Source organism: Ranitomeya imitator, chromosome 3, assembly GCF_032444005.1.
Source record: "Ranitomeya imitator isolate aRanImi1 chromosome 3, aRanImi1.pri, whole genome shotgun sequence".
Classification (NCBI taxonomy): Eukaryota; Metazoa; Chordata; class Amphibia; order Anura; family Dendrobatidae; genus Ranitomeya; species Ranitomeya imitator.
In genome coordinates, this window is record NC_091284.1 from 5464828 (window position 1) to 5486599 (window position 21772).

The 21772-nt window shown below is 48.5% G+C and overlaps 2 protein-coding genes across 2 annotated transcripts in view; one reads left to right on the plus strand and one right to left on the minus strand.

The window, feature by feature from the left end:
* Nucleotides 1-21772, minus strand: part of LOC138672441 (uncharacterized) — a 654503-nt gene that overhangs the window by 392633 nt on the left and 240098 nt on the right. The window lies entirely within an intron of this gene.
* Nucleotides 15249-21772, plus strand: part of LOC138672435 (zinc finger protein 665-like) — a 29783-nt gene continuing 23259 nt past the window's right edge. Inside the window, exon 1 of the mRNA XM_069760407.1 lies at nucleotides 15249-15340. The gene's annotated coding sequence lies outside the window, so the exon portion shown is untranslated. The remainder of the gene's footprint in view (nucleotides 15341-21772) is intronic.

A 21772-nucleotide genomic window follows, 5' to 3' on the forward strand; every position in this document is an offset into this window, starting at 1 on the left:
CACGATCTCCGGCACTCTATCCAGTCTAACAAAACGATGAAATTCAGGTAACCATTCCTTCCACACCATCCCCCTTTTACCGATCCATCGTAAAGTCACTGTCTCTCGAGAAAGACCCAACTGACGACCGTCCGGACGAACCGCAGCACGCAACGCAGCCCATACAACATACGAATGCCCCATGATCCAGACGAGCATCGGATCAGGCCCTGCAACACAGAAAGAAAGGCAACAAACAATTAACTTAACACAGCTTCTAACTCACAATAGGTTTGGGCGAACATACGACTGGAATCTTGAAGATTCCCACCTCCCAATTCTCCGAACCACATCCTCACCAAGGCCCCACCTAGCGGCCTCAGTCGCTGCCCCGATCCTGAAGGAGTGACCACTATATTGTGTTGCAGGTAAGCCCGCTGCCGCCAAACATTTCCTAAAAACAGAAATAAACTGAAAACGGGACAAGAAAGACCCATTTTCGTGCACCAAGAATGGCTCGTCTAACACCCCGCCCTTTGCCATGTACTTCTTCACGGATGCCACCGGGCACACCGGGGATCCTTCAACATTGAACAACACCACTTTGCACCCTTTCCCATACACGTCCGTTTTGGAAGCCTTAATAAACACTACCACCTTATTCCCTTCGACATCCACGTTTTCTCTTAACAAAATACCTTTTTTACTAACGGACGGGCTAACCAACTCACCTAACCGAAATGCCCCAAAGAAGGCCAAAGAAAAGGCTGCACAGAACAGAACCACTTCCCATTCGGAAAAACACACCTCTTGCAACTTCCGCTCAATGGCTGAGAGCACCTCATAAGATACGGGTCGGCGACCGTCCGAAGCCTTCCAGCCTTTCTTCCAACCCCGAACAACTTGCCGAACCAAGAAGGATTTCGTTATATCCTTACCCCCCCTCCATTTAAGGTTGAAGGCTAGCCCCGCCAGAAACTTATTCAAACGTGTCACAGACCAACCTGCCTCCCAATGATGACCTAAGAACAACAACAAACCATACTCCTCCTCCATATCCTGGTCCATACTTGACATCCAGGATTCCCACAAGCTCCAAGCCTGATTATAATGAGACCAAGATGAATCCGCGAGCGATTTGGTAAATAACTCTGTTACGGCCCTCGCGGCAGGTTCCACAACTCCACTGGACAATCCCGGCCCGCGCTCTCCGCCTGTGGTGCCAAATCCCGGAAAAGCTGCCACTGAAATTGAGAAAGAGCAACAACTATTGGATCAGGCGCTGACAAGCTAACTTCAGATACAATCCATAAGTTAAACTTAAGACCCAGGAAAACCAAGTGCTGCAAGACCTTCACTACTGCAGGCGTAGCCGCTGACAACGAGTTTACCGCCGTCACCGTTCCAACATGCTCACAATGAAAAGAAATCTTCAAATTCCTCAATTTGTCACCCCACAGGGCCAACGCAACTACCCTGGGGAACAAATGCAACAGTAGCCGGTTGTTTGTTAACCCCTCCTCCTTCCATTCTTCCGGCCAAGCCGCTGCTGACCAGCTACCATGAAAGAAAAGACCAAAGCCACTCATTTCAACGACATGCACCAAAATGCCCAAGGAGGTAGCATCTGCCACCGGCTGAATCCACAGAGATCTGCCATTGTACTCGTCAAGAAAATCCGCCCACATCTTCAAATCGTCCCGAAACTCTTTCTTTATCCTGATGAAATGCAAAGGGGACTTTACCCCTACTGTTGCCAAGGATAGGCGGCGGCAGAACGCTCGACCCATCGGCATGATCCTACATGCAAAGTTCAGTTTCCCTAACAACGATTGCAAACTGCGCAAATTTATCTTCTTCAAACCAATCGTATTAACCACATCTTGGCGCAACGCGGTAACCTTGTCTGCAGGTAGCCTACATTCCATTGCTACCGTGTCGATTTCAATGCCTAGGAAGCTCAACACTGTCACCGGACCAACTGTTTTATCCTCCGCCAAAGGCACCCCGAAGTTTTTTGTCACACTCTCCATTGTATGCAACAAAATCGAACAATCTGCTGATTCCGCTGGCCCTATAAACAGAAAGTCATCCAGATAGTGCGAACATGAGCGTATCCCAGACACATCTTTCACCACCCATTCTAGGAACGTGCTGAAGGCTTTAAAGTAAGCACATGAAATCGAGCAACCCATGGGAAGACAACGATCAACAAAGAAGCCGCCATCCCAAAAACAACCCAATAAATGCAAACTGTCAGGATGAACTGGCAACAAACGAAAGGCCGCTTCGATGTCGGTCTTAGCCAGCTTAGCCCCCTTTCCACATGCTCTAACCCACTCCATCGCTGAATCGAATGATAAGTACGACACCGAACTCAACTCGGGATCAATACCATCATTAACCGAAGATCCCTTCGGAAATGACAGGTGATGGATTAACCTAAATTTATTAGGTTCTTTCTTAGGGACCACGCCAAGAGGTGACACCCTCAGATTTGCAATCGGAGGGGCGACAAACGGGCCTGCCATTCTTCCCAGAGCAACTTCCTTATTCAACTTCTCCGACACGACCTCCGGGAATTGTAATGCCGATTTCAAATTTTTTCTTTTTAAACTAACATCCTGCTCAACATAAGGGATTTTGAAACCCTCCTTAAAACCGTCGCGCAATAAAACTGCAGCTGACCTATCAGGGTATCTACTTAGAAAGGCCTCCATCACGACCCACTGCACCGGAGTCACCCCTTTTGTCAGCTGAATCTCCAACTTTTTGCCTGTTACCCCTGAAACATTTTGAAGCGCTATGCACCCCCCCGCAGGTTGAACACTCGTGCCTATATTTACACTTGCTCCCGAATCTGCATATGCCATCATTGAAGGCGAAACACAGTCCCTTCTGCAAAGCCGCCGAGTGTCCTGACTGCCCTGAACTCCCGGCGCCCCCGTGAAAAGGCTGGCTAGTCTGACCTAAACGGGACGGGACCATAACTCTCATCCACAACGCTATGTCCTTGTGATCCCACCTGATACTTGGCCTAAAAGCCTTACGCTGACGAAACTGTTCGTCATAGCGTAACCAACCCTGTCCCCCATAGGTCCTGTAAGCCTCCCCTATGGCATCTAAGTAACAAAATAATGCCGAGCAATTTTCCGGGGCCTTCTCCCCGATTACGCTAGCCATAATAGCGAAAGCTTGCAGCCAATTTGAAAATGATCTGGGAATCAGCCTATATCTCCGTTTCTCCTCATCTTCTTTTTTAGAGTCCTCCCTTCTAGGTCTATCCAAATTAAATCTCTCTAGGGGTAAAAGAGAAAATATTTCTATGTACTCCCCTTTCCAGATTTTTTCCCTAACCTCTTGTTTTAAATGTGCCCCTAACGGGCCCTCGAAGCAGACATAGACCTCCCCCCTAGCCGCATCGTCTAGTTGCGGTACATCCTCCTTTTCCTTATCCTGCAAAGCTCCCTCACCTGGTGCATCAATTCCTGACCCAGGCCCTGGTGCTGTTCCGTCCTTCTCCCTTGATGAGCTCCCCGTGTCTGCCGCAGGACCCGCACTGCTGGATGTACCCGTAACTTCAGACAACTGTCTAGACCCCTCAAACGACCCCGTATTTCCCAACCAAGCAGCTGACGGCAAAGACCCCCTGCTAAGACCGGACCCCCACAAGCCCGCTAGCTCCCCTAAACGTCTAAGGATTAAACCCATACCCCCGCTAGCAACTCCCGAAGTAATGTCACTATTCCTAGCTTCAGGGGAAACTATGCCTGGCAAATTAAAGATAGGGAAAATGTTCTCACCTAGCTGCCTGGGTGCTGTGAGCCCAGCAGCCGAAGATCCAGCTCCCAGCCGAAGGTGTCCTGCATCCCGACCGGCTTGATCCGCGATGTTGCCCGCCGAACTCCTGGCGGCCGTATCCGTGTCCTGGCGACTCGGTGATGCCGTCGACTGCCCTGGTGCTGCGGAAAGGGAAAAGGCCGAGCCAGCATCCTGCCGCCCGATGGAAGATGTGCGGCTCCTTGCCACGGATACGTCCCCGGCACTGCGTACCGAAGCGACGGAATGTCGCCTGCCGGAATCCGGAAAATTTCTGCCACCACCAGCAGAGGACGCAGATCCAGGAAAGTTCCGGCCATCACCAGCAGAGGGCGCAGATCCAGGAAAATCCCGGCCATCACCAGCAGAGGGCGCAGCTGCAGGAAAATCCCGGCCAACACCAGCAGAGGGCGCAGAACTTGCAATATCCAGGCCACCACCAGCAGAGGGCGCTGCTGCGTTGAAGACTCCAGAGCTGTGCACTGCAGAAGGCCGCACGCTGATGCCAGGGCCAGCCGACTGCCGCCCGCATAATCCTCAGCGCTGAGGGGCCACCGCACCTGACCCCCGTCTCCTCGGCTGTCGCTGCCTCCCACGCTGAGCGGCGCCAGCGGGCATGCTGGCGGCCGCCGTACCGGCTCCTGCTCCTGCCGCCCCACGTCGCCCGGACACTGAAGGAGGGGAGGAAGGATCCACCCCCCGTTGTAGGCCCCGCCGCACTGGAGGATTCCTCCCGGCGCCGCGCTGTGAGGTGGAGGGAACAGCGCTGCTTACCGGAGGGTCCGCAGAGGGGCTCCTATTTCGGCGCCGGGCCCTGGGGATGATGTCCGGGCTTAGGCGCGCCGGAGGCCTAGTCCTCCGCGGCCGGCGCCCGTCCTGCGGTGCCTGCGATGGTGCTCCCGATGTCCCCTGGAGAAGGCTGTTAACGGATGCATTCAGCCAATCTGTCCCCTGGGAGCTGGCTGCCGTCCGGAGACGCTGGAGGATCGCTTCAACGTCCATTCTGGTAAGTGTGACAGAGATTGCTCACTTGTCACGCAGGCACCTAAAATGGATGCCTGCGTGAGGAGCGTGCCCCTTTTTATGTGCCCCCTCCCCACAGTCCCCTAGTTCCACCCCTTATTTTCAAAAAATGCCCCTAAAGCCACCCCTCAAGTTCCCAGTTAACCCCTTACCACCGTATCCCTTCTAACTACTCCAGCTCCCCAGGTCCCACGTAACCCCGTCATGGCGGCCTCCCTTTACGTGCCGTGGGCCCCCAGTACGGCCTTTCTTGCTTCCATGGTTCCTGTCTTTCATAGTTGGGTCGTATGTATGTTTCAGCGGAAAAAGAACAAAACCATTGTGATTCTTATAAGGTGGTAACACAAAAACACCCTAAATACAACATTTATAAAACAACCCCACAATTTGTGTATCTTCAGAGTAAATCGATATCTAATCTCATTTGATTAGAGCTGATACTATTAACCCCTTTCTGACATCGGGTGTAATAGTACGCTGACTCCCTCCCTTTGATGTGGGCTCTGACGCCGAGTCCACATCTTTCTGGCTCATGTCAGCTGTTTTAAAAAGCTGACATGTGCCTCTAACAGCTGTGGGTGGTATCGTGATCCACCCACAGCTGTTAACTAGATAAATGCCGCTGTCGATCTCTGACAGCGGCATTTAACGTGTGCTTCCAGCAAGCGTGCTGGAAATCCTGACCATCGGTAACCCCGTCACATGATCGTGGGTCACCGATGGGTTGGCATGACAACCAGAGGTCTCCAGCAGACCTCTATGGTTGTCACTGCCGGATTGCTATGAGCGCCACCCAGTGGTGATATCACATGAGCAATTCTGTTATATACACCATGTTCCAAATTATTATGCAAATTACATTTTTCTCGGATTTTCCTAAATGGTCGGTGCAAATGACAGTCAGTCTAATAAAAGTCATCACCCGTTAGATTATACATCGAATTTTATTGAAGAAACCTCCCAATAATAACAGTATAATCTCGAAAATGAATAAAACCCCACAATGCACTGTTCCAAATTATTAGGCACAGTAGAATTTCTAAACATTTGATATGTTTCAAAGAACTGAAAATGCTCATTTGTGGAATTTGCAGCATTAGGAGGTCACATTCACTGAACAAAAAAGCTATTTAACTCCAAAACCTCCTAACAGGCCATGTAACATAGGAGCCTTCTGTGATATCACCTTCACAATTCTTGCCTCCATTGAACTTGTGAGTTTTTGGAGAGTTTCTGCTTGTATTTCTTCCCTCCCAGAGCCGCTGTTTTGATATGAACGGCCTCCCACCGTCATAGATCTTTGGCTTGATGATCCTCCAAAGGTTCTCTATAGGGTTGAGGTCAGGGGAAGATGGTGGCCGCACCATGAGTTTATCTCCTTTTATGCCCATAGCAGCCAATGACTCAGAGGTTTCTTTGCAGCATAAGATGGGGCATTGTCAGCATGAAGATGATTTTGCTCCTGAAGGCACATTTCTGCTTTTTATACCATGGAAGAAAGTTGTCAGTCACAAACTCTATATACTTTGCAGGGGTCATTTTCACACCTTCAGGAACCTTAAAGGGCCTACCAGCTGTTTCCCCATGATTCCGGACCAAAACATGACTCCTCCACCTCCTTGCTGACATCGCAGCCTTGTTGGGACATGTGGCCTCCACCAACCATCCACTACTCAATCCATCTGGACCATCCAGGGTTGCTCGACACTCATCAGTAAACAAGACTGTTTGAAAATTAGTCTTCATGTATGTCTGGGCCCACTGCAACCGTCTCTGTTTAGGGGTGGCCGAATAGTAGGTTTATGCACCACAGCAAGCCTTTGAAGGATCCTACACCTTGCTGGTTTGTAATGGCATTTTAGCAGCTGCTCTCTTAATCCGATGAATTTGCCTGGCAGAAACCTTCCTCATTATGCCTTTATCAGCACAAACATGTCTGTGCTCAGATTCAGCCACAAATCTCTTAACAATACGATGATCACGCTTAAGTTTTCTGGAAATATCTAATGTTTTCATCCCTTGACCAAGGCATTGCACTATTTGATGCTTTTCGGCAGCAGAGAGATCCTTTTTCTTTCCCATGTTACTTGAAAACTGTGGCCTGCTAAAAAATGTGGAACATCATTTATAAGTAGTTTTCCTTTAATTAGAATCACCTGGAAAACTAATTATCACATGTATTTAAAGGGAACCTGTCACCCCCAAAATCGAAGATGAGCTAATCCCACCGGCATCAGGGGCTTATCACCAGCATTCTGTAATGCTGTAGATAAGCCCCCGATGTATCCTGAAAGATGAGAAAAAGAGGTTAGATTATACTCACCCAGGGGCGGTCCCGCTGCGGTCTGGTCCGATGGGTGTCGCGGTCAGGGCCGCGGCTTCCAATTTTCGTACGATGACATCATCTTCTTGTCTTCACGCTGCGGCTCCGCCGTACTTTGTCTGCCCTGTTGAGGGCAGAACAAAGTACTTCAGTGCGCAGGTGCCGGGAAAGGTCAGAGAGGCCCGGACATTTAAGAAGATATTTCTGTATCCTGGGCCGAAAGAGCAGGGGCTTCCATACACCAGAGTTACAGGGCTGCGTCTTGGTCTAATATAACGAACTTTTGTAAACACTACAAGATGTGATGTCAGGTCAGCAATTGACGTACGGACGAAAGGTCCTACAGGCAGTGGTCCCACCCTAGTGAAGCGATGGCCGGGGGACCACCACGGTGCAGGAAGACTACCATACACAAGATGAGGTGCAAACAACAAAGGGTAGATTAATTGAAAGGCAAGGAATGAAGTGGATGAGAAAGGTGCAAACTGGGGTATGCAATGGCAAAACATAATTTACAAGAGTTATAGTCTTTAGCTTGTCTGTACAATAGCACGGTGCTCCAACTGTTACAGAATCAATATATGTCACACAAGTAGGTGCAAACAATAAACAAAGAATGATGCTACTCTACATATAACCTCCCTGGCCTTTACTAAGCAGGCCTCACGGCTGCCGTGTTCTGACTATTGAAGCCTACACTAGGCCCTGACGTGCACAAAACAGGAACAAACTCACGGTGATGGTGGGGACTCTGATCCAGTCCCGGGGGGGGGCCCCAACAGTCCAGTACGGTGGTACTCATGGCTTTCTGTCAGCTCCATGAAACGTGGTCTTCTCCTTGTTTCTGGGTCCTTGAGGTGCTCCTGGAAACTGTAAATCCCTTTCTCGGTATCTTCATGGCTTCTCAAACTCACACAGGACAGCCACTCTCGCTGCACCCGGAAAAGTCTGTCAAATTTCACAAGTCCACTCTGTTACAGGCTGTGGGTCCTCTCTTGCAGAAAACAGAACAAAGTTCTCTCTGCAGCAGCCTCAGCTCACACACGCTCTTCAGGCTCCACCCCCACCCTCTGCATAGTCCAGCTCATTCACACAGCCTCTTGCAGGGGAGAAGCAGAAGAACATTCCATCACACCAGACAAGGGGGTGCAGTCTCTTAAAGGGACAGCGTGTTCCTTACTGTCCATAACAGCACCACCCTCTTACACTAGAATGCCATTTGGTATTTCTCCTGTCGTGCTGTCATGAGGGACATCCTGTGGAAAATAAAAATTAGGCCTACCGGTAATTTTATTTCCAGGAGTCTGTCATGACAGCACCATTGCATTCCCTCCCCTGAATTCTGAAACTGGTGTGAGATTAACATTTGTATGTAAGAATTCAATAAAATAGAGTTGCATCCATCCTGGTGCAGTGATTGGTAAAAGACACTGGGTGTGAGGTGGAAGGGCGGGCCTTTTAACCTCTTGTGTGTTTCCTGTCCCTAGAGGATAAATAGGACTACCACCTGTCGTGCTGTCATGATGGATTCCTGGAAATACAATTACTGATAGGTCTAATTTCTATTTTTTTTCTAATTAATAAATTGGTGAACCAGGAAGTCAGTAATTTTTTTTTTCAATAAAATATTTTTTTTTTTTTTTTAACTTACTAGGGTAGTAATTGGGTGTCTGGTATATGCCTCTCCAATACTAAATCCTCGGCTTGATGCCAGCTGACATTACCCCCAAAAATATTAACTCGATTGCCAATGCACCCTGGCAATCGAGGAGAGCCTGGAAAAGTGCCAGAATATGCACATCTATTGTGGTGTGCCAATTCTGGGGTGGCTTCGTACTTGTATTTTTAGGCTGGGATTGGACCAACATCCATAGTTCTTCCCAGCCTGATAATATCAGCCCCCAGCTGTCTGTTTTACCTTGACTGGTTATCAAAACTAGCGCAGACCCCAAGTAAGTTTTTTAAAATTTATGTATTTAATAGTTTTATAAAAAGTTTAACCCTTTGCTGACTTGCACCGTATATATATATACATATATATACTGCTCTGAGGGAGCTGCGTTCCTGCAAAGTGAAGTATATATACGGTGCCACTATTTTCAGTCACCGTGCTGCATCATGCGATGACTGGGTTAAGATGGCAGCAGACCATCCCAGGACATTGCCTGGGGGCTCTGTACACCTACCCCCCGCATTGGCAATGTGTCAATAAAGTAAAAAAAAAGCGACATGCTGTGATCGGTGCTCTGTGACACAGCACCAATCACAGCCTTCACAATGGGTGGGGTGGTTTTTGTAACGTCACCTCTCCTGATTAACCCCTCTGGCCCTGATTGGCTAAACAATTGTTTCTGGCCAATCAGTGAAGCGATGGCTGGGGGACCACCTCGGTGCAGGAAGACTACTGTACACAAGATGAGGTGCAAACAACAAAGGGTAGATTTATTGTAAGGCAAGGAATGAAGTGGATGAGGAAGATGCAAACAGGGGTATGCAATGGCAAAAGATAATTTACAAGAGTTATATTCTATAGCTTGTCCACTAAATAGCACAGTGCTCCAACTGTTACAGATTCAATATATGTCACACAAGTAAATGCAAACAATATACAAAGAATGATGCTACTCTACATATAACCTTCATGGCCTTTACTAAGCAGGCCTCACGGCTGCCGTGTTCTGACTATTGAAGCCTACACTAGGCCCTGACATGTGCACAAAACAGGATCAAACTCACGGTGATGGTAGGGACTTCGATCCAGTCCCGGGGGGGCCCCCAACAGTCCAGTATGGTGGTACTCATGGCTTTCTGCCAGCTCCATGAAACGTGGTCTTCTCCTTGCTTCTGGGTCCTGGAGGTGCTCCTGGAAACTGTAAATCCCTTTCTCGGTATCTTCGTGGCTCCGTTACAAGCTGGGGGTCCTCTCTTACAGCTATCTCAGGACACAGTTCTCCTCTCATGCAGCTATAAGCACAAAGTTCTCTCTGCAGCAGCCTCAGCTCACACACGCTGTTCAGGCTCCACCCCTGCCATCTGCACAGTCCAGTTCATTCACACAGTATATCCCAGGGGAGAAGCAGAACATTCCATCATTCCAGACAAGGGGGTGCAGTCTCTTAAAGTAACAGCGTGTTCCTTACTGTCCATAACAGCACCACCCTCCTACATCAGCGCCAAAGGGGTTAATCTAAAATAGCGGTCACCGCTCTGCACACCATCTTTACCTCAAAGTTGGCATGCGGAGCAGTTGTGAGACCCTCCTTTGTACCTGGGATAAAGTTTAATTGGTGGACAGTGCGATCCCCCTGCGATCTGTACCTCCTGGTGCTGCGTCCTCCTCTTCGAGATCCTCCTGCGATCTGACTTCTCTGCTGTGTGACTCATCTGTGTTCATAGCAGTAGCAACTCCCCCATTTCAATCCTACTCCCCACATCCCTGTTCCAGTCCCCTCATCCCCCCTTCCAATTGAATTTTTAGCACACTTTTTTGCGCTTTTTTTCATGTACGCTGAGCATTCGTACTCTTCCCATGTCTGCAGCGCTCTGATCAGTATCGCTTTGGTCAGACACTGTGCCAAGGGACTTTTTTTTTAGTTAGCATAGTGGATGTTGCCATGTATGCAACTTCTGATTTTTTATTTAGAAAAAAAAATTATAGTTAGTACACTGTAGTTTCATTGGTATCGTGTTAGTATAGTGGATGTCACTGATGACGGTGACATCCGATCTTGGTTTAGAGAAAAAAAAATTGTACAGAGTAGTTTTATAGGTAGCGAAGTAGTACGTTAGTGTAGCGGGCATCACAGTGTTTGGTGACGTCCAATTTTGTCTTAGAGTAAAAAACCATACAGAGCAGTTTTATAGGTAGTGTGTTAGAGTAGCGGACGTCAGTGTTTGGTGACTTCAGATTTTTGTTTTAGGAAAAAAAATTGTTCAGAGTAGCTGTATAGGTAGGGAGGTGGCATCTTTCTTTTGCATAAAAAAAATTGTTATCGCTGGGTAATTTCTAGTACATTAGGGGAGCGTACATCACATTGTTGGTGACGTTTGCTTTTCTTTTGCAAACCAAAAATTATTTTCATCTAGTAAATTTTTAGGCAGTGCATTAGGGGAGAGTACGCTGCATTGTTGGTGATGCCCGTTTATCTTTTGCACAAAAAAAGAAGTATTTGTGTTGAGTAAATTGTTAGGTAGTGCATTAGGGGAGTGTACGTTGTATTGTTAATTAAGTCCGTTTTTGTTTTGCAAAAAAAAGAATAGCGCGGCGTAAATTTCTAGGAAGTGAATGTCTCTACTTTTCTTTTCAATTTTTTCTTCTAAGTGTTTTTTTCTAAATTTGTTCTCTCTACTTTTTTTCTCTCTCTGTTTTTTATGATAAATAGTACCCTATACACAAGCCCCACACATTACATGTGTAAAGCACCACTTAGGCTACGTTCACATTAGCGTTGTGTGGCGCAGCGTCGGCGACACAACACACAACGCATGCAAAACGCATGCAAAACGCAGGGTTTTGTGACGCATGCGTTCATTTTTTGCATGATTTTTGGCGCAGAAAAAACTGCATCATGCAGCGTCCTCTGCGCCCCGACAGTTGCGCCAAAATGACGCATGCATCACAAAACGCAAGACAACGCATGTCCATGCGCCCCCCCATGTTAAATATAGGGGCGCATAACGCATGCGTCGCCACGGCTGCGCCCAACACTGTGCCGCACAACGCTAATGTGAACGTAGCCTAACACACACATTCCCGGGGTTTCGAAAAATAAAATAAAAATGGCTCATTTGTCAAGACGCTATTCACCAGAGGAGGCCTTCCTTGTCTCCCTCACAGATTCAGCCAATGAGGCTGCCGTCACACCATCAGTATTTGGTCAGTATTTTACATCAGTATTTGTAGCCAAAACCAGGAGTGGAGCAATTAGAGGAAAAGTATAATAGAAACATCTGCACCACTTCTGCATTTATCACCCACTCCTGGTTTTGGCTACAAATACTGATGTAAAATACTGACCAAATACTGCTAGTGTGATGGCAGCCTGAGGAAGATCCCACATTCTTCGATTCCTCCTCATTCTCGTCCTCCTTATCTACAGCAGTTAGGAAGGACCCTCAGCAAGGCAACCTAGGACCCAGGCAACCCCTGCACCCCCAAAAAATTATCAATCCGTCATTCCGGATTTCATTAGCAGCTCCGAAATCCATGATGTTACAGGCCTCACTGAAATTGACTTCTTCAAATTCTTTTTCAGCAAGGAAATAATAAATCTTAGGGTGGCCCATACAAACCTGTATGCCCAACAATTTTTCACCCAAAATCTCATGTCATCATATGACATCATAAGCCAGAAGGACCCCTGTAAATGCAGCAGAGATTACGACATTTTAGGGAATTGTGCTGCATATGGGCACAGTCAGAAAACCAGAGCGTTGGCATTACTGGACTTCTGATATACTCTACAGCAGAGGTCCCCAACTCCAGTCCTCAAGGCCCACCAACAGGTCATGTTTTCAGGATTTCCTTTGCATTGCACAGGTGATGCAATTATTACCTGGGCAAGACTAAGGAAATCCTGAAAACATGGCATGTTGGTGGGCCTTGAGGACTGGAGTTGGGGACCCCTGCTCTACAGTACACCGGCATTCCGTATGGCTACGACAACGACACGATTTGAAGCCATCCAAACATTTTTTGCATAATATTGATAATGCACAGTGTATTCCCTGAGGAGATCCAAGCTTTGATCGTCAATTAGGCAAGTAATTGAGCAATTCAGCAGAAAATTTGCTGACAACCTCCAAAGGGGCATCGCTATCGATTAATCTATGGTTCATTTCAAAGGGAAGCTAAAATCCAACAATACCTGCCCAGTAAGAGGGCCAAGTACCAAATTAAACTGTGCAAGAGTACCTCAGGGTACACCCACAGATTTAGGGTCTAGGAGGGGAAGGACACCTCGATTGACCCCCGTCCTGGGGGTGAGTGGGAAAATTGTGTGGGAATTGATGCAGCCACTGCTGGATAAGGGTTATCACCTGTACATTGATAACTTTTACACCAGCGTCCCACTCTTCACGACCCTCTCTGTCAGAGGTACAGTTGCATGTGGCACCGTGCGAAAAAAATCAAAGAGACCTCTAATTGGGCAAATGCTGTGAAAAGGCGAAAGCAGAGTCCAATGCAGTGACAACATGCTGGTGGTCAAGTATAAGGACAAAAAGGATGTCCTTATCTTCACCACCATGCACCGTGACAACAGCACCCTTGTCACTGTTCGTGGGACCAGAGCACAAGTCTCAAAGTCAGATTGTATCCGGGATTACAGTCGGTACATGGGGGGGCGTAGACCTCTCAGATCAGGTCCTCCAACCATACAGTGCCAAGAGAATAGCCAAAGTATGGTACAAAAAATTGGCCGTGCACATTGTACAGATTTCAATGTACAATGCTTTTGTGTTGTTCCGATCTGCAGGCAATGTGGGGACCTTCCCAACACACAAGGTAATGAACGAACATCCAAAAAAGAAGGAGAAGATGTGGCACTCACCCAAGCGGATTGTAGATCAGAGTCCTTTATTCATCGTGACAATAAAACGGACATAACAAGGAGAGGCGGCTGGGAGAGAACGGCGGTGCGGGGAGTGAGGAAAGGACGACGGCCGTTTCGCGCTCGTGCGCTTCCACGTGCCACATCTTCTCCTTCTTTTTTGGATATCTTATTATTTGGTGCGTTCCTCTAGCCCTAACACCATATCCCTGTGATTTAGGGGCATAAAAATTAAATTTTGAACATTTCCAAATTTTTCGACAAATTTCTGTTTTTTTTTTTTTTTTTACAAATAAACGTAGGTAATATCAAAGAAATTTTACCACTAACATGAAGTACAATATGTCAGGAGAAAACAATGTCAGAATCACCGGGATCCATTGCAGTTCCAGAGTTAAGGTACCGTCACACTGAACGATATCGCTAGCGATCTGTGACGTTGCAGCGTCCTGGCTAGCGATATCGTTCAGTGTGACAGGCAGCAGCGATCAGGATCCTGCTGGGAGATCGTTGGTCGCTGCAGAAAGTCCAGAACTTTGGTCGCTGGATCGCCCGCAGACATCGCTGAATCGGTGTGTGTGATGCCGATTCAGCGATGTCTTCACTGGTAACCAGGGTAAACATTGGGTTACTAAGCGCAGGGCCGCGCTTAGTAACCCGATGTTTACCCTGGTTACCAGCGTAAAAGTAAAAAAAAAACCAAATACTTATACTTACCTTCCGCTGTCTGTCCCCCGGCGCTCTGCTTCTGTAAGCCCAGCGGCCGGAAAGCAGAGCGGTGACGTCACAGGGACAGACAGCGGAAGGTAAGTATGTAGCGGTTGTTTTTTTTTCTTTTACGCTGGTAACCAGGGTAAACATCGGGTTACTAAGCGCGGCCCTGCGCTTAGTAACCCGATGTTTACCCTGGTTACCGGCATCGTTGGTCGCTGGAGAGCGGTCTGTGTGACAGCTCTACAGCGACGCTGCAGCGATCCGGATCGTTGTCGGTATCGCTGCAGCGCCGCTCAGTGTGACGGTACCTTTATATAATGACCTCTTAAAGGGACATTGGTCAGAATTGTAAAAATTGGCCCGGTTGGAGAGGTGAAAACAGGCTTTGGGGAGAAGGGGTTAAATACACCCTATAGTACCACATGAAGGACACTAAAGGTTGCAGCTTTATAATATTGAGGACGGTGTGCCGAGCATCGCAGTATGGTCTCCTATAAACCCGATAACATGATGCGGCCGGACAGTCACAGTAATGTCACTGGTCCACATGGCTACAACATTACCACTTATGGCGGGAAATCCCTGCATGTTTATTGGCTGGGAACTCGAGCACGGCGCTCATCACCTGCGAAGCTTGTCCCGATGTCTCATCACTAGTATCTACATCAGTGGGCTGGAGCTAGGATTGTGTGAGAACTTCTCTGCCCTCTCCTCCTGCTGAAGGGGTTAATATCCCAATAATGGGGAACCTGCACCTACCTCCACCGCAGAGTCGCCACCACATATACGGCTGCTGTGTGCGCACAGGACCTGTGATGAGGTCACCGGAGGGAGGAGTCAGGGTCACATGATCAGGGCCTCAGCTTGTGCAGGACTCTGCTGTGCTGACAAGTATTCAGCTCGTCCGCTGCTGTTGTCCCTTTAAGAACAGGTAAGTTTGGCAGAAGTCACCTGCAGAAAGTAGAACAATTCCCCCCATTAAGGGTATGTTCACACGGTGCGGTTTTTGCTGCGGATCCGCAGCCGTTTTCCATGTGGTGTACAGTACAATGTAACCCTATGGAAAACAAATCCCGCTGTGCACATGATCCTGAATTTCCCTGAAAAATCCACGCGGAAACGCTGCGGAAAAAAAGAAGTACCATGTCAATTCTTTCTGCGGATTCCGCAGCGGGTTTCAGACTGCACCAATAGGAAAGTGCAGTTGAAAACCCGCAGAGGAATCCGCAGAAGAAAATGCATGAAAATCCCCAGTGCAAAATGCAATGATTTTGCACTGCGGATTTTCCAAAAAAGGACCTGAAAAATCCGCAGGGAAATCGGGATCGTGTGAACATACCCTGAGCGATTGGGTTCCAGCAGATCTTTCATGGTGCAATCAAGGGCCTCGACCGCTTTCTTGTGCGCCGCGGTCCATTCATCCCAAACAATGAGTTTGCTAGTCTTTAACACTTTAGCCTTTCCTGGGCACTTTTTTTTCCCAAAGTGCACATGAATTGGAAGGTGCGCAGGTTGTAATTATTATAGCGAACAGGTTTCGAAGTTGAGGTGGAAACGAGTGAGGGATGTCTCCTGCAATGTCACATCCCAGTGTGGATCATCTTCCATCACACCAATGCTTTTGGCCTCCCTGTAAGTGTTTGTTGGTTCAGTTGTATGTACAAAAGATGCTCGCTTTCCACCTTGGCATACAGAACTATTATAAACTTGTGAAGAAGTTGCCTACATTGTTGGGCACGGCATGCGCACTGCGTGTGTCTGCCTGTCCCCCGCCTTACAGCCTCTGTCTATTCAGCTGATCGTGCCTCCTCCTCCTCATAGCAATCGCCGGGACGATCAGCTGAATAGACAGACGCTGTAAGGCGGGGGACCTGGGTGACAGGCAGACACACGCAGTGCGCATGCCCAGGAATCCCAGCCCCGCACTGTGCATAATGCATAACACAGTGCGGGGCAGGGATTACCGAGATGGGTGGCCGCACTGCCAGCACAGGCGCAGTCTCCAAGCCTGGCTGGGACGTCAGACCACCAGAGCTTACTGCGCCTGCCCCACAAAGATTTACACAGCGCAGGCGCCGGATTTGAAGAGAAAACAGCGCGGAGGGGGCGACGCCGAAAGCCCCTGAAGATGTGAGTGACGGCAGAATACCGTTCAAGCTGGGGAGTGAGGACCCGCCTCCGTGGACAAAGACAGGTATTTTTGCAAAGTTTCAAAGCGCTTTATTTTAGTAACACCTGAACACAAAACTAAAAGAGCCAACTTGTTAGAATGCGGCATTACTGCTGCACAAGGTGGCTCTTTTAGTTTATAACGGCTGGAGGGGGTGACAGTGGCCCTTTAAGATGTGAGTTATAGTCCTGATTTGGGTCGTAGTGAAACGCTTCCAAACTCAAGTCCATCTGCCGACATCATTTTGACAACATTCATCTTTTTGTTCAGATGTTTCCGCATCCCTTGATTCAGCCTGTCTCATTCATTTCTCCTGAAGACGACATTCCCGTTGTTCAGATGTTTCAGCGTTCCTTGCTTCATCCTGTCTCATCCGTTTTGTTTTTTTTCCAGTCGGGACTTGCATTGTTCACTTGTCTCAGCTGTTTGAGACACTTTTGCTTTCTTAGCTTTTGGATTAACTTGCCCAATAGTTGGCCAATTTTTGGGTGACATTTAAAAAAACAGTCCTTAGTATTATGACCCTTAGTAATCACCTCACACTGATCAGAGATCTAATAGGTGAATCTATATATATAAAGCAGAAAATGTGTGACTGCCTCATGATCAGACTGTTCTAGTTGTCCATTGCATCCAATCAGAGCTCTGCTTTCAGTTTACCTCAGGAGCTCCAATGCTGAAAGATGCACTCTGGTTGCTATAGGTAACCAGAATGATCTTACAGTGAGGCAGTGAGGGAGTCATATGCGAGAGTCGACATTTGTCCCCCCCAGGATGCGAACTGAGTCTTATTAAACCCACTGGAGAGCCTTGAGTTCACAGCGGGACGCCTGTGAGGCACAAGGCAAAATAAAAGAAAGTGTGGATTGGGTCCAAGCAGTGACTCAGATTCTTAGGAAAACCCATTAAGGGCTTTTATTTTTAGAGGGATTTGCGGGTTTCGTAGTGGGGCAAATCTCACTGTCCTCACTGGGTTTTGAAAGTGGCTCTATGGCCACGATTGCATTTAACTCTGCCAGTTTGGCGTTTGCAAGTTGGTGTCTCTGTACAATCCAGGTCTGTGTGGAGCTAAGACAGAGCCAGGGAACTCAAAGCAGCTGACGCACCCAAAAAACACGGTGGTGCCATTGTCCACGGCAACGGGTTCTGAGTCCTGGACTCTGTTTACGGAAACCCGTCTGCGATACGGAGGATATAATTCCTTTGTGTGAGTTTGTTTTCTACAATACAGACATTCTCTTTGAACTTTCCTGTGGTCCCTGCCTATCTGTCACACTGCACCTACCCCGCTGCTATGGTTGGAGAATGTGGGCAGTGTGAACTAAGGCATATCCAAAGGCCGCTGCATGTCAGTAATTAAGCCTGCAATGCTACAGCTCAAGCCTGCTGACAAGATGGAGGAAATACTTAAGCAGTTGGCCCTCACGCAGCAGCTGCGGTTTTAGCAGCAACAAAAGTAGCAATGGCAGCAGAAGCGGCAGCAGGTGCAGCACCAATTGCAGCAGCACAATCATCATCAGCAGCTGCTGTATCAGCAGCAGCAGAAAACTAATGAGCTGACTATACAGCAGATTGTGGCCCTGAGAAAGGCGCCATCACAAGCGACCCCCGATCCGTTCTGAGGCCCGGTACAAGGTTCGGTCAGCACTGAGGAAGATGAGTCCTGAGGACAATTTGTAGGCTTTCCTCACCGTGTTCGAGAACACAGCAGAGAGGGAGAGCTTGCTGATGTCCCAGTGGGCTGAAGTGGTGGCCACCTTCCTGACGGGAGATGCCCATAAGGCCTACTTGGACCTCAGTTGGGATGATGTCCTGGAATATGAGAAACTGAGAGGTGAGATCCTTGCCTGACTGGGGGTTAATACGTATGTATGGCCCAACAGGTGGTTCAGTGGTCTTTTGCCGAGTCTCACCCCGCCAGGTCTCAGGCATATGACTTAATGCAGCTGGTAAAAAATGGCTTCAGCTTGAGACCTTAACCCCTTACCAGATGGTGGAAAGGGTGGTGGTCGATCGGCTACAAAGATCTCTGCCAGCCGCTATTCATTGTTGGGTGGGCCAAGGGAATCCCGGTACGTTAGACCAGGTGGTCAGCCTGATTGAGCAGTGTATGGCCACTCAGGACTTTATATGGGACTCCGCTCCACTACGGTTATGACGTCGGGCCCCGCTAGCCCAGGGGCCTGCAAAAGTCCCCGACCCCTGTTGAAGCCAACCAGCACCAACCTGTACTAAGGGGGTACCCCGAAGTGAGAGTGACAAGGGACCTGTTTCCCCTAAATTGGCCGCGAGGTCCAGTCGTGCCCAGCTATTAAGTGTTGGCAGTGCCAAGGGCCAGGACATGTGGCTGCCAACTGCTCCCTGACAGCTGAACCTATGGACTGTGGGTATACTTGCCGTATGTCGATGTATGCCCATGTCATTTTCACCGCAGATCCATTCGTCCCAGTGAGCGAACCACATCTGTGCCAGGTGCGCAACAACGGACAGAGGGCAGAGGCCCTTCTGGAGTCAGGGAGCCTAGGGACACTTGTGCATGAGTCAATAATCTCGGACTTAGAACCCACTTGGAAAAATATGGGTGTTGTGTGTATACATGGTGAACTCCACGAATACGCGACAGTGAAAATCTCATTTATTACGCCCGGTGGGGAGATTAAACATGTGGTAGGGGTAGTGAATGCCCTTCCTTATGAGGCTGTGCTGGGAAGGGATTTGCCCCTCTTCTGGTCTCTGTGTAAAAATAAAATTAACCCTTCCATGGTAAATGTTATTCCGGGTGCGGAACCCAAAGATCCCGAGTCAGGGATACCTGTCGTAGGGGCTTCCAACCTAGGGACAGAGTGTATCCCCGATAGGTTTCCCCTAGAGCTATTGGCAGGAGAGGTCAAGGAGACACCGTCAATCCCTGAGCTGGAAGGGTACCCTGGTACGTTTGGGACCGCTCAGCTCCAGTATCCCAGGCACAGGAAAGGATAATCGAGATAACGGGTGGGCTCAGCAACCGGGTGCGGAGATGGTGTTCCCACGTATGGCGATCAACCAGTTACTATACAGGGTTGATAAAATCTGGGGTGAGGTGTTAAAGCAATGGTAGTACCCCAATCCTACTGTCGGATGGTGCTCAAAATGGCTCACACTGATATGCTATGAGGGCACTAGGAGGCCAAAAAGATGCAGGAGTGTATATTACAGCGGTTTTTTTTTTGGTCTACACTGAGGTGCAGAGGTTTTGCAAAACGTGTCCTGAGTGCCAACTAACCTCACCTGCTGCAAACTACCGAAGTCCGTTGGGCGCGTCAATGGACAAAGGCTATATGGTGCCCCCCCTCCAGGATGGGTTGGAGTATTGACAATATTCCCCTAATTATATTGGAAGAGAAGTCTTCTTGATATTGAACTACTTTGTCGAGTGCAGAATATGCATCGCATTTCAAACAATTACTCCTGGGAGCTGTGTTATAGGTGCAGGAAGATACCATGACAAGAGCTTCCCTTGACAAACATTATCTATGCTGGACTACTGTAGTAGTTGTGGGCCTCAACTCAAGTTTTCAGAGGGCCATCACTCGGTGATCAACAGTAAGTGTACATTTCTATTGAATATGTATTCTCTATCTCAATCACAGTGTGGGACAACCAGTCACAAGGGCCTCCAATGACAAATATTAGTTTGGTAGGACCACTCTACATTCAAGATTTGTCCACTGCACAATGTGCATAGGGTTTGTAAAAATTAGCCCTATGGGCTGAGTCATGGTTGATCCAGGAGGCCACCATCCCAAGGGCCTCCAATCACAAATAGTAGTTAGGCTGGAGTAGGAATACTGTCCTGGTTTGTCCACTGAACAATGTGCATATGACGCGCCCACAGGGCAGTGGGGTACTTGGTACCGGGTCCGGTACTTGAAGGGGATGTCACGATGGCGACCCGGTCCGTGGCCCTGGGCAACAACGTTAAGTTATCCTATAAATAAGGGTGTTGTATAAACCAGAAACGCGTCAGGTTTCAAAGGTTTCATTTTTTTATCATGTTTTACAGTTTTTTTCTAATAAATAGTACATTTTATTCTCCTGTTGGACATGCCGGTGGATTTCCCTTTTCTTTTTTTTTTTACTTGTGATCACTCATGGGTGCGGCACCCTCAGGATGGATCCCGGCTGACATATGGACTTGAAATTGGCAATGTGGTGATCTTTCTACACTTCCCCTCCCTCCTTCCCTCCTATGTTAAAGGGAAAGGTATTTAAGGGGAATAAAGTTTATGTTCGTGACGCCACCTGTGGTATTCGGTCAGTGGGGACCGACGCTGCTTTAAGGGGTCCTCTGGGGTGATGTTATTGGAGCGCCCCCAGACACAGGGCCACGAGTTCTCGGTACCGGGCCTCTCTGGTTCGGTTCTGAGGCTGTCACGGTGGCTAGACCCAGTCCGCGACCCTGCTAAGGGGCGTCCAATAAAGGTGGTACAGTCTGTCAGGGATTCGTGACGCCACCTGTGGTGTTCGGTCAGGATGACCGACGCTGCTGTGGGTTCCGCTGGGGTGATGTGATGGCAGCTGGATGGTATACCTTCCCACAGGTGAAGTATGTCCCCAGGGCTTCCCAGTAAGGTAGATGGTAATGGTGTAGGGTGCAGTCAATAACGAGGACACAGGGTTGCAGTCTCTTTACCTCTTTACTGAAGACTTCAGGATCCTCAATCCAGAGCACGCTTAACAGGGCTATCTGAGACCGGCCGATCCGATGGGCACATCCAGAGTTTCCATTGCAGATGGAAATCGTTGCCTACCACTAGCGCCTGTGTGTTGTAGTCCTACCCTGCTGAGCATTCGGAATAGTCCTCACAACTGCTGTTCTCGTTCATTCGTTCTCTACAGCTCTCTCTTTCTTTGGTTCCAGATCTTTCTAGTTCAACGTCCCCCAGGTATGTTATGGCTAGGACGCCCCCGTATGACGGGAAGGCCTGAAGTTCTTCCGGGACCCGAGAGACGCCCCTCTCCCACAGTTGCCCCCTATGTCTTCGTAGGTGTTTAGGTGAGACAGCCAACCTATAATTAACTGTCCTGCGGAGTTCGAAGTAAGGCCTAGAGTCAGTTACTCCCGCGGTGTTCCGGCCACCGGCTATGCGCCTCAGTAGGATGTTGCCTCGGTCTCATGGCACGACTCCTACTGGTACTCCTTTGTGCTTGATC